General features: G+C 33.2%; 1 long non-coding RNA gene across 1 annotated transcript; it reads left to right on the top strand.

Moving 5' to 3' along the window:
- The first annotated feature begins 6,311 nt into the window (after positions 1–6,311).
- On the top strand, positions 6,312–7,363 carry LOC112467846. The gene is made up of 3 exons (XR_003042332.1): positions 6,312–6,413; positions 6,553–6,849; positions 7,211–7,363. It is a non-coding gene; the product is annotated as an uncharacterized LOC112467846 (long non-coding RNA).
- The last annotated feature ends 5,055 nt before the right edge of the window (positions 7,364–12,418 follow it).

Below are 12,418 nucleotides of genomic sequence, written 5' to 3'. Positions count from 1 at the left end.
AAGTTGCTATTTGAACATATATTATCAAAATGTGTTCATCTATTCCGTATAATGATAACAATATATCGATACTATATCGTTACTATAACGATGAACAATAACAATAATCACAGACAATGATATGTCAAAACATTTATTCAAACCATAAGATTATTTATACAAAGTATGCTTATTAGACATTTTTAACTTAACGATATAGATTCAAATTAATACGTGATTATATAGTATAATATAAAAAAAAGACTATAATATATAAAATTAATTAATTATTTGCACGCAAACGATGAATAAGTAAGTAGTCTGCATTTCATAATCGCACGCAATCTCTAATAGAATCTTGATGTATAACAGATGATATTTTGTTTACCAACAATTCGCACACATTTTTTCGCTGTTCAGGAACGTAATTGACGCGATTATAAAATCACACAGTAAACGTTACGACATCCGCGCAAGTCATCGTTGTCTGTGATTAGTCTTTATCTTGATTATATCATGTTACTCGATTTGACAGCGTAATTGAATTATGAGCGTGACATTGCAGCATTGGAGTAATAAAAACATTTTATTATATGATGCAATAATAGATATTTACCGTTTACCTTACAGCAGATGCTTTTTTTCTTATATCCCAGACTTTTACCATTGTATACTCTAATTATATTGTATAATAGATATAATAATTATATTTATGAAACCTCTGCATATTCTTGTCTATGAACGTTTATGTATGTATACATACATATACGTCTTTTTGTAATATAAGAATATAAGTAAAATTTTTCATTATACTTGATAATATATTTTTGTACTTGAAGTCACCAGTTATCCTATTTTTATAGAATCAAGTTAGAGAATAGCATACTTCCGTAATTGTATAAAGAATACTTACATATAATTTTAATATTAAACAAAAGAAGATTGTACTGTCTTTAAAAAAGCTCGTTGACGCATTTTATTAAAAATCTTTGTTTAAAAAATAATTTTAACTTGTATCGCTATTGCGTGTTATCTCTTTAAAAATAAAATATTTAATCTGATATTGCAAGTCATGCCGTTGTTGCTTGTTACCTCTTTAAGAATAAATAATTAATGTAATAAATATCAAGATAAAATATTGAATCTGACATTTAATCTTAAAAATATCTAATCTGATATTTAATCTTGAATTGAAAGATTTTTTAGATTGGAAAAGTCAATAACTTGGATTATGGTATAACGCCTTATATCGTTTATTTTTAATTAAATAAATATAAAGAGATTAAAAAATCAATAAAAAGTGTGCAAATTAGAAACTTGCACATTGCTTCCTCATCATTACAGATCGCTACCATTGCTTTTGTTTTATTTTGCTCACAAAACTCCTCTTATGAGCTTGTATTTTATTTGATGCATAATTATTAGTATTTATTAGTTTGGCTTCTTCATAGAGAAAACTTTATGAGCGAAATAAAATAGGAGCAATGGTAGCGATCTGTAAATGACAAAAAAAGAGCAAGAGATAAAATAAAATTAACATAAGTAAGTTTATTGATGCTTTTAGAGAATATACAGTTTTTAAATATCTTCATGGTTTTCGTATCTCAGGATAGGACTGGAAGACTAGAGAAAAAGAAAATATTTATGTATTGTACATTGTACATATCTGTGTGAAATAAAAATAAATCAGTATCTATATCTGTAAAACAGGTATGACGTAAGATTCGATATATATTGTTACGCTCGTCAAGCAAGTTCGCCGTCGAAGCACTATCGCGCACTCCACAATCGCGCACGCGTACTCCGCGGAACTCGCGAAAGGAAAGGGAACACAGAGAAACTTGAGTAATGCGTTTATTCAAAGCTTGAAAAACAGAATGCGTGCAGATTCCAAAAATCCGCCAGACAGAAAATCAATAAATTTATAAACAAACTCCCGTTGTCAAGGAGCGCGCTTCACAGCTTTCCGCGACTTCTCTACTCAGTGTCCAGCACGGGCGCAACAATATTTATTGTTATAAAATAGAAAATTTATTTATAGTTAATTATTTAAGTAATTATTTTAGAATTGATCAGTTACACATCACTTAAAAATAATTTTATATATTGTAAGGGAGACCGGGGCTATTCGTGACACATTTTTGTTTCAAATTTTTTTCTCGCTTCGTATTTAAAAAATTTTTATTAGTGCGATGTAATCGTCCATCTCTCTAGTTTAAAAGAAAAAAATATATAGGTTTTTTCTCTCACGAGTCTCGAAATATATCAAGAAATGTATCGCTGTGTCATGTGTCACGAATTGCCCCGAAGCCTGGGTAATTCGTGACAAACCACGGGATAATGCGTAACACTTTCTCTGATTGAACAAACTATATAGATTTCTTTCGTTTTTGCAATTTTTATCTACTTTATACTTTGAAAAAGCCTTTATTTGTCAGAATTTACATATTATATGTATAAAAAATTATGAGGAAAAATGTAACGCCTGTTCCATTAATTGCCTTCATTGCTCACATTCGATTACGGGAAACCACTTCTCGAAGGCGTCCGCGGCCTCTGCGAATTGGTTTTTCCTTTGAACGCTTATTCGTGGCGTTTTTGGTTGCCCCGATTGCTCGTGTCACGAAATGCCCCGACGTGACTTTTTCTTATTCATGATCTGTGACTTACAGATAAGAAAGAATACCATAAAATCTACTCATGCATTATGCTTGGTGAAGTCGAGTGACTGAATACAACTTACCGTTTCGGATCTCTTATTATTTTATTCGGCAAGAAAACAAATTTTTTGGGATTTGAAAAAATTTACTTTGAGCACTTGAAATCAAACTTTCTGTCACTGAGAGAGAAAAATGGTTGACACGCAAATGCCATTCCGTTGGTACCTGAGGACACTAAGAAACATCTGTGATTGATATTACAGGTTTCCAGCAGCAAGCATTTTAAAGTTAGGCCCGCGACAAAATTTCAGCAGTGTCACGAATAGCCCCGGTCTCCCCTACAAAAAATAATTTTAATAATTTACAAAATACAAAGAGAGATATTTTTATCAATTCTAATTGTGTGAAAAATTTATTATCCTTTTCGGATCTTGCGTTATTCATCCGGATTTTTCTGCATGTTTTTGAGATAGATTTAGCAACGAATCGTTCGAATAATCGATGAAAATATGCATATGGGCATTAGATTCTGACGTGTCTAGGCATTTTTTGTTTGATTAGTTTTTAATTAAAGTTTTATCTAATAAAGTTACTCATATTATAAATTTTAATTATTATAAAATTTAAAAGTTTAAGGTGGTTCATGCATTTAGGTCAAATGTAGTTAGCCCGGAAAATGTGATATGAAATGAAAGATTAACGTTCCTAGAGTGTGTCTGTAAAATTTCGGATTTTTTAACCGATTGGTTCCGGAGATATATGTCCATAAACTTTGCCAATTTAACGCGGAGGGGTAGCCTCTCTTGCGAAAAACGAGGCTAAAGCGCTTATGCTGCAAAAATTACAATACTTCAAAAATAGATAAACAAACCAAAAACTGACGAAACGATGCAATAAACATTTTGCAAGATACTGGACGAAGCCCGAGTTCATTGACCGAACCATACAATAATAAAACGTAATTTTCGATTGACTAAATCGACAACTGACTTAATCGGAACTGACAGCTGGACTCGAGCGTCATTAGCGACAGCTTGGCAAAGTCGCATGTGTCAGCTGATGAGTATAGCGCATATCTCAAACATTCAACGTTTACCATGTTCTGGACGCTGAATAAAGCAAAGGGTAAAACAAAAATATTCGCCCATTTCTGAAAAGAATTAAAATTAGGTTTGATCAAGATCTGCAATACTGAATAAATACAAGTTTCAATACAATAAGGTTATAAAATGTCCAAACAATTTTAACATGCATTGTTTATTCTATTTATCATAACGCCCGCCGCGCTGCTGTTGTACATATATTCACACGGCTCACAACTATAGTAAAAAATGTGACTTTCGTCTCAATATTAATTACGTAGAGGTCGTATAACATTAAAGATGTCATAAATAATAAATCTAATTATACGCTGATTTTTACGGACAAAAATCACATTTATTTATCACTAATAATAATAGTTGCCTATTTGACTTGCAAGTACTGCACGAACCACCTTAATCTAAACTTCGTACTCGTAATCGAATCTTTTCGAATCAAAATACGATCGACATCCCTTACAAAAAAGTATTACTAGCTGGTTAGTAATAAATACTTATTTTGTGTATTAATAATATTAAAATTAAGTATTTATTAGTACTTGAATAATATTAAAATTAAGTATTTATTAGTAATTGAATCACTGTGATCCAAGTATTGCATAGTATTTTATTACTGGTCAGTAATTTATGAAAGTAGTATTTAATACAGGACGAGTATTGAATACTTAGTATTAAATTTCTGATGAGAAAGCATTTAATACTAGGTGAAAAATACTTGTGTAATAAATACTTGTGTAATAAATACTTGTGTTGAATTACTGATGAGTATTTCAATGTTAGTACTGAAGTACTGAACCAAGGATTCCATGTGTAATAAATCACTGGCCAGTATTTTAATATTAATACTCAAGTACTGAACTGAATATTTTATGTGAAATTAATCACTGACCAATACTACAATTTGTATAGAAACATTATAAAGGGTAATTCCTGATAATACTAAGGAAAAGAGATAAAAGTAAGGCACAAATACATTTTATATGAAGGTCTGTACTAATTCGTCGTGATAAAAGTGTACAAGTTTTGAAATAGTACTGAGGATATTATTTTAATATCCAATTCAAAATTTTATTACTCTTTTTAAACTAAATTTGTTTCTTAAGATGATTTTTGAAAAATTATATATTTGCGCTGGTTATGACACATGTAGACTATATATAACACTTACATCAAATTAAGAAGTAGTCTACCACGTAAGGCAGTTGGCTCACGATCCAGAGGTCCCGAGTTCGATCCCACCAAGGTAAGTGTGTTTTTCAAATACGAGAAAATATTTATAATTATAGACTGCATCTTAAGAAACAAATTTAGTTATAAAATATAGTAATAAAATTTCGAAAAAAAATAAATTTTTTTTATGCCGGGTAAATATCGGAAATCGAAATATCGGTGAATAATTCAATACTAAGCACCAGTAGTTCTGTGTAGTATTAATCACTTACCTATAATATTTATTACTGTTATGTGATCAGTATAGATATTACTCATATCTACGCCGTATTTTCGTCTTGAGCCTTATTTAATGTGTGATTAATAAATACAGAAAACAGTTGAAAAAATCGTTTTAATAAAGAATGTAAAAGTTAAACAATAAAGCAGAAAATGACAATTAAGAAGAGAACGCAAATACGTATACATACATGGATCAGTTGCGCATAGTATCTGACTTCGCTTAAGGGCTGTTGTTGATTATTTCGCTTAAGGGCTGTTGCCCTGAGTAGTGAGAGCGGTAAGCGACGACGCCTAGGGGACTATCGCCCTGAGTCGCTACCTGATTGTGCGGATGCGACAGCGCCTAAAGGTGTAGACCTTGGGTCGCTTTGGCTTGACACACACTTTATCTTATGTTTACAATTATGTCCTTTGTAAAGAGTTTAAATGTTTATCTCGAAGGAAAAGCAAAGTCTCGAGCGATTCTTCGTGGCCACGTAACCGACATGTACATCGAAAAAACGAAGAATAATAGAATATCGGCCGTGACAACGAAGGATCGAAAACGCCGGAGCAACATCTAGCGAGCATTGAAACTCGTCCCTAAGATACCGAATTATTAGGAATTATTTATTTGTACATATAATTAATTGATGCACTTATAGGTAAATGTGTGTGTATGTGTCTGAGCCATCCGACAATCTCTCTTATACCGAATTAATTAAGTCGTGCACGACGCATGTATTTACTACATAACAATTACTACCAGTATTTTCCCAGTATTTCCCAAATAAATATTGACAGTATTAAATCACTGAGATTTTAAGTATTTAGTCAGTAATACTTTTCTGTAAGGGATATAGATTTTTCAAATTCAAATTTATTTTTAATTGGATATACATATATTTTAATTGCCACGAATAAACGCGTGCAAAGAATAAATGCGAAATTAATTTATATGCTAAAGAAATTATTATTTTGTTATTGTTTGTTTTTAATTTTGTACTTAAATGATTTAATTAATATAATAGCCCCTTCGCGACGCGTTCTCGTTTCTTTAGATGATTGAACGGATAAACCAGGTGATTCTTGACTTTGACGTTCTACAAAGGGATCCACAGTATAGCCTGTTGAACTTGAAGTGCTTGGTCTGCATTGAAATGTGGTGTAATTAAAAATGGAATTATTTCAAACAATACCGTTGTAAATTAATCTTGTGCAGAGAAGTCACAGTATTTAAATAGTAAGATATTATTATATTTCATATATCATAAATATCAAGTAAAACGAATAATTATTTCTCAAGTTTGCCTGTTTCTTTTATACTCGTTTGCTTAGATGATAAAACGGGCGATTCAAGTAATTTTGAATTTTTCTTTAAGATGCTTGCTATAAATCTGCATTAAGGGGCACAACTAGTGTGACACTTTTGAAAAATCGATTTTTTTTTGCATTTTTCGATAGTCTATAGCTTCAAGAATAACATACTAAAATTTTAAGAGTGGATCTCAAATAGTTTTTGAACGGCAGCCTTTTAAAGAGTAGCTGCTCGTCGGTCAGAAACGTGCATAAGCTTCGAAAGAGGGTCGATTAGCTCGAAGGAAAGCTTCAGCAACCCAGCAGGTACTTTTCGAGGAAGAGGAAGGTGAATTATATGGGCCTGGAATAGCAGATTAGCTGTAAGTATGATATTTCTCAATCAAACAATGAAATCAATATTTTTATCTAAACGCGTTTTTCTCAAAATGACATTTTTCAAATTTGCTGCAGTTCTAACTCGAATACAAATCATCCGATTGACTTGAATTTTTTTGGGGCGTGTTTAGTATTTGTTTTTCCATACAATGACCTTCCAGTTTTTTGATTGGATGAAAAATGTCAATTTGCCATGCAAAAAACCTCGAGATTTTTAAGCGTAATTTGAAATTTTTTTTCAAAACTCCGCCATTTTGTTGGATTTTAATTTTTTTTCATAATCCTACGTTATTGTACGGGAAATACCTTCTAGTTTAACGAACATTTTTTGTTTTTTTATTTCAGGCACTCTGAAGGCCGCAATCACTGCAGCAGTGGGAGAACTTTTTTTTTTGGAGACTCGGGAGATGACACATAAGTCGCTGAAAATTGATTATTTTCATACAAAAAAATTACTGCACATAGATCATTTATACACAAATATATTCTCAAAATTTCAAAACATTCGATGCAATATTTTTCTTTTAATAAATTCCCGAAAATCACCTTTTTTGGGCAGTCACACTAGTTGTGCCCCTTAAAATGTGATTGATGTGATTAAAAAGAGAAACAGAAGAGTTATTTTTTAAAATATCACAGTTGTAAATAATTATTTTTGTGGAAAAAAGTCATAATTTAATTCTGATAGCAGTAATAACACTACATGTAACATATGTAAAAAGAATAATTACTTATCAAGTGCGTTTGTTTCTTCAATTGCTGGCTCATATGATTGAACATGCAAACCAGGTGAATCTTGACTTTTATATTCCGCAGAAGTATCCATAACATCATTCGTTGAGTTTGAAGTGCTAGGTCTGCATTGAAACGTGTAAATAAAAATAGTAAAAAAGAATTATTATTTTTTAAATATTATGTATATACTTATAGATGGTGATTCGTAATGAAGTGAAAGTAAGTGAAGGAAAGTAAGAGAGAGATGGAAAGTGTAAGAGAGAGAAAACTATAGGGAGAGAATATTTTATATCTCGAATTTCCAAAATATTAATTTTAAACAAATAAACATCTTGAACAGATTCATGATTTTTTATACGTATATACGTAAGTGGCAGATTTAAGTTTTAGTATATAGATTTTATTAAGGCTGTTTAATTTTGAATACATACAAAAACTAAACATTTTATATATTTGACTCGAGTTTTGACACTAATGTCAAATAAATGCCTAATCTAAATTTTTAAATTGTATACGTCTATGATAGATAAAAAAAATGTAAATATGAGCGATTCAAATTTGTTTAAATTATGTGCGAAATAATTGAAAGATAATCTAAAAAGGCTCACAAAATTAAGAATTAAATTAAGGAATAAAGAGCATCGAGCCGTAACGGGATGTAAATGTTAAATATATTAAATGTATTACAAAATTACAGACGTTTCGGTTCTAAAAAACATTGAACCATCCTCAGTGTCTATTTTAACGCAATAAACATTAGCGCTATCGTATAATTAAAATTAAAATAACAGGCAGACGACAACGTTGGTATCGTACGCATCGCTGTAAATAAAATTTTCTCAAATTAAATTACGCCGTGTCGTTAACAATCATTCTAATATAAAATACGTACAATTTGATGGTCTGTGGAGAGAACGCTTGTAAGGTCGACATTGTCAATTTCGTGGCTGGTGTGTTAGTTTTGGAAGAGAATAACAGACTATCTGGTGGCGCACAAACGAAACCGATTATACAGACAAAATGGAATAAGAAGGGGGAAAGGGAAAAAACTATGGTAGGAGCAAGAAATTAAGGAAGGAGCAAATGAAGAACTGGAAGGTATTCCTCGGGAAGAGACTCCGTGTCCTTTTGTTTGTTAAGCGGGGATAACTGTCTCTTTATATGTATCATTTCTGACGTGAGTCTCCTCCCCAGTGACCGCTCAACGTCTAAAATTTCAACACCCTCCCAGTCAAACTCGTGGTCAGTCTGAAATTTATGGGCTGTAATTACCGAAGAGGAGCGAGGATTTCTTTTAAAATCCATTTTATGTTCTTTCACTCTGGTTTTTAATTGTTTCTTCGTCTGTCCCACATAGGAAACCTCACAATCCTTACATGGGATTTTATAAACGACCTGACTGTGAGAAAGCTCGTCAAGGTTGTCTTTTCCTGTCCTAATAAATCTTTTAAGAGGGTGTGCAACCGAAAAGGCAATCTCTGCGGTTTTGACAAACTTTTTAAATTTTTCGGAAGTAGCTTTCACATAGGAAACGGTGAAATATTATATTCTCCGATTCAATCGATAGATCCGCTCTTCTCATTTTTTTCAGAACAAATTGTGTAACTCTGTTTTTTATTGAAGAAAAAATGAACGGTAATGGGTAGCCGTTTTCTAAGAATAATCGGATGATTAGATTAAAGTTCTTCCTATGGAATTGTGGATGTGAGATAGACACAATCCTGTCCACAAGCCCGAAAATGACGCCATTTTTCTGGGATATTAGATGGCGTGAATGGAAATTCAGGTATCTTCCTGAGAACGTAAGCTTATGGTACCAGTCAAAGATGAATCTGCCCTCCCTCACCATTACCACGACATCAAGAAAATTTAAAACGTTATTATCGCTGATTTCCATAGTAAACTGTAATCTTTTGTGTACTGAGTTGAAAGTTTCTAAGATGTGATCGAAATGTTCCGGGGGAGCTGCCATGAAAATGTCGTCGACATATCTCCGATAAATTTTGATGTAGGGTAACATGTTTATTGCTTTTGTTTCTATGTCCTGTAACGTGATGTCTGCGATAATTGGCGAGAGAGGAGAGCTCATCGGGGAGCCAAATATTTGTCTGTATATACGATTGTTAAATACAAAGAAAGTCGAATTTATAACCATCCGGACCGCTAATAAAAATTCGTCTTTCGGAATGTGAGTTCCCCCAGAGATAGAATCCCATCTATTCTCGATACTATTGATTGCCATATCTAGCGGTACATTGGTGAATAACGAAACAACATCCAACGAAATCAGATTATAATCTGATTCCAATGTGATGGCCCTCAGTTCACTCACAAGCTTCAAGCTATTTTTTAGGTGTGTGTCAGGTAATTTAATATTATTATAGATGATATTATGTAGGAATGAAGCCAACCTGTACATAAAAGACTGTTGATAGATGAGACTATAACCCTGAGAGAAACTCCCGGTTTGTGAATTTTCGACCTTACAAGTCGACCTTCGACCTTCAATGTCGACCTTCCAAGCGTTCTCTCCACAGACCATCAAATTGTACGTATTTTATATTAGAATGATTGTTAACTACACGGCGTAATTTAATTTGAGGAAATTTTATTTACAGCGATGCGTACGATACCAACGTTGTCGTCTGCCTGTTATTTTAATTTTAATTATACGATAGCGCTAATGTTTATTGCGTTAAAATAGACACTGAGGATGGTTCAATGTTTTTTAGAACCGAAACGTCTGTAATTTTGTAATACATTTAATATGTTTAACACTTACATCCCGTTACGGCTCGATGCTCTTTATTCCTTAATTTAATAATTGAAAGAATTATTATTATGATTAAATAAGTATATTTATGATCGGAAAACAGATAATTATTATGTGAATGCCCTGATGAAAGCCTTCTCCGCTCAATATTTTCTTTAGATGTTAATTGTTTTATTATTTTTGGTATTTTAATAAGTTTTTGAATGTGTACTTACGCATGTTGACTCTGGTTTTTCCATCCGGGATGTTTTTTATTTAGATGCATGTGATGTCAAATTCCAACGTACTCTATTAGGCATTATGATACCACATTTATTACATATTGCCTTACAATTTGGTGAGTTCGTAAAATAATGACGTAGTTTGTACGGTATGGTGAGGTCTATATTAGATATTTCATGTTTATGCATTAAATGTCTTCGTAAGTTCTTTATAACCACTTATGACTCGGATAACCGAATTTCTTCTTCACACAGCCTGCACTTTGTGAGCAAATCTTCTAACTCTATGAAGTGATCCCACAACTCGTTGAATTTGAAGTCTTTTGGTAATTCCATTATATTCGTCTTATACTGTAAGATGTCTGTTACTAAATGTGGTATAGAAATGACCTCAACAAGCGTTTGAAATACTGCTCACACAGGTCAAAAAGGTCAAGGGAAGTGTTTATTCATCGGGATGTATGTAAATGTACATAAATATATTTAATTTGCCTAACTACAAGATCGTACATATGAAATATAAAAAGATGTAAATATGAACAAATCAAATTTGTTTAAATTATATGCGAAATAATTGAAAGTTTATATTATTACTAGCTGGTTACCCGGGCTTCGCCCCGGAGGACATATGTAATAAGACACGCAAATAGTCTCTCTCTCTCTCTCTCTCTCTCTCTCTCTCTCTCTCTCTCTCTCTCTCTCTCTCTCTCTTTCTTTCTGTCTCCCTCTCTCTTCCTCTCTCCTCTCTCTCTCTCTCTTTCTCCTTCTCTCCTCTCTCTCTCTCTCTCTCTCTCTCTCTCTCTCTTTCTCTCTCTCTCTGGTGAGTACGGTGTGTGCACGTCCGCTGTATTGCTCCTGTCATAAGTGGACATATTACTGCCGCAAGCTGCCTTCGGGCTCATTTGTTGCAGGTTTATGCAAGTCTTTTTGTTGCTCGTCACGTGCGGTTGCAGTGCGCGTCGGGCTATCGCTGGATCTTTGCTGTTTGCACGGCGAGTGTTTCTCATTATTGCATATCATTTCTGAGAATCATTCCATGGAGGATGTCGATCTCTCTGCGCATGTGCCTGCCATTTGATCTGTTCTTTCCTACACCTGCTGTCCCGGCGTGCCATCGAGTTTAACATCGATATTCCATGGAGGATGTCGATCTCTTTGCGCATGTGCCTGCCGTCTGATCTGTTCTTTCCTACACCTGCTGTCCCGGCGTGCCATCGAGTTTAACATCGATATTGACGTGTCGATTGATCGTCGTGTGACTTCGAGTTGTCACTAGCGGCGCCTTTACAGTGCAGATGTGTGTGATGTGAATTGGGTACTGATGCGTGTATCGTTCTCAAATTGAGTTAATCTCTTATTGCATAGTGATCTTATGATTTGTTGGTATGCATTATCTTGTAGCATATACAGCTCAGCGACTTTACTTTTTTGCCTAACATAGATTGATTAAGTCAAGATTTGTTCGAGTGATTTGTACGCTTTCAGAATTTTATTATTTTGAGGCATTATATTGTCAGTCGTTGCTACCAATTATGCCTGTTTTATACTTTTATGCATGAGTCTGCGTATGTTGCAAATTGTGAATTGCTTTCCAGCAAACGAAAAAAGATTGAAAAGAATTAAAACGGGATTGCCAGGAATTCAATTAAGGACTTTCCGAATTCCATTCTGTCCAAAAAAAGGATTGAAATAGTTTCAATATCATGGAATTCCTTATTTTGGAAAGAATTTGTCTTTTTTGAATCCCATCCAATTCCGACACAAAAATATTATACCACTGAATGCCAGGTTAGGGATTGGAAAGTTTCGTGATGAATTCCATTG

Source organism: Temnothorax curvispinosus, unplaced genomic scaffold (assembly GCF_003070985.1).
Source record: "Temnothorax curvispinosus isolate PA1 unplaced genomic scaffold, ASM307098v1 QBEX01017819.1, whole genome shotgun sequence".
In the NCBI taxonomy this organism is placed as follows: Eukaryota; Metazoa; Arthropoda; class Insecta; order Hymenoptera; family Formicidae; genus Temnothorax; species Temnothorax curvispinosus.
This window is presented reverse-complemented; position numbering and strand designations above follow the sequence as displayed.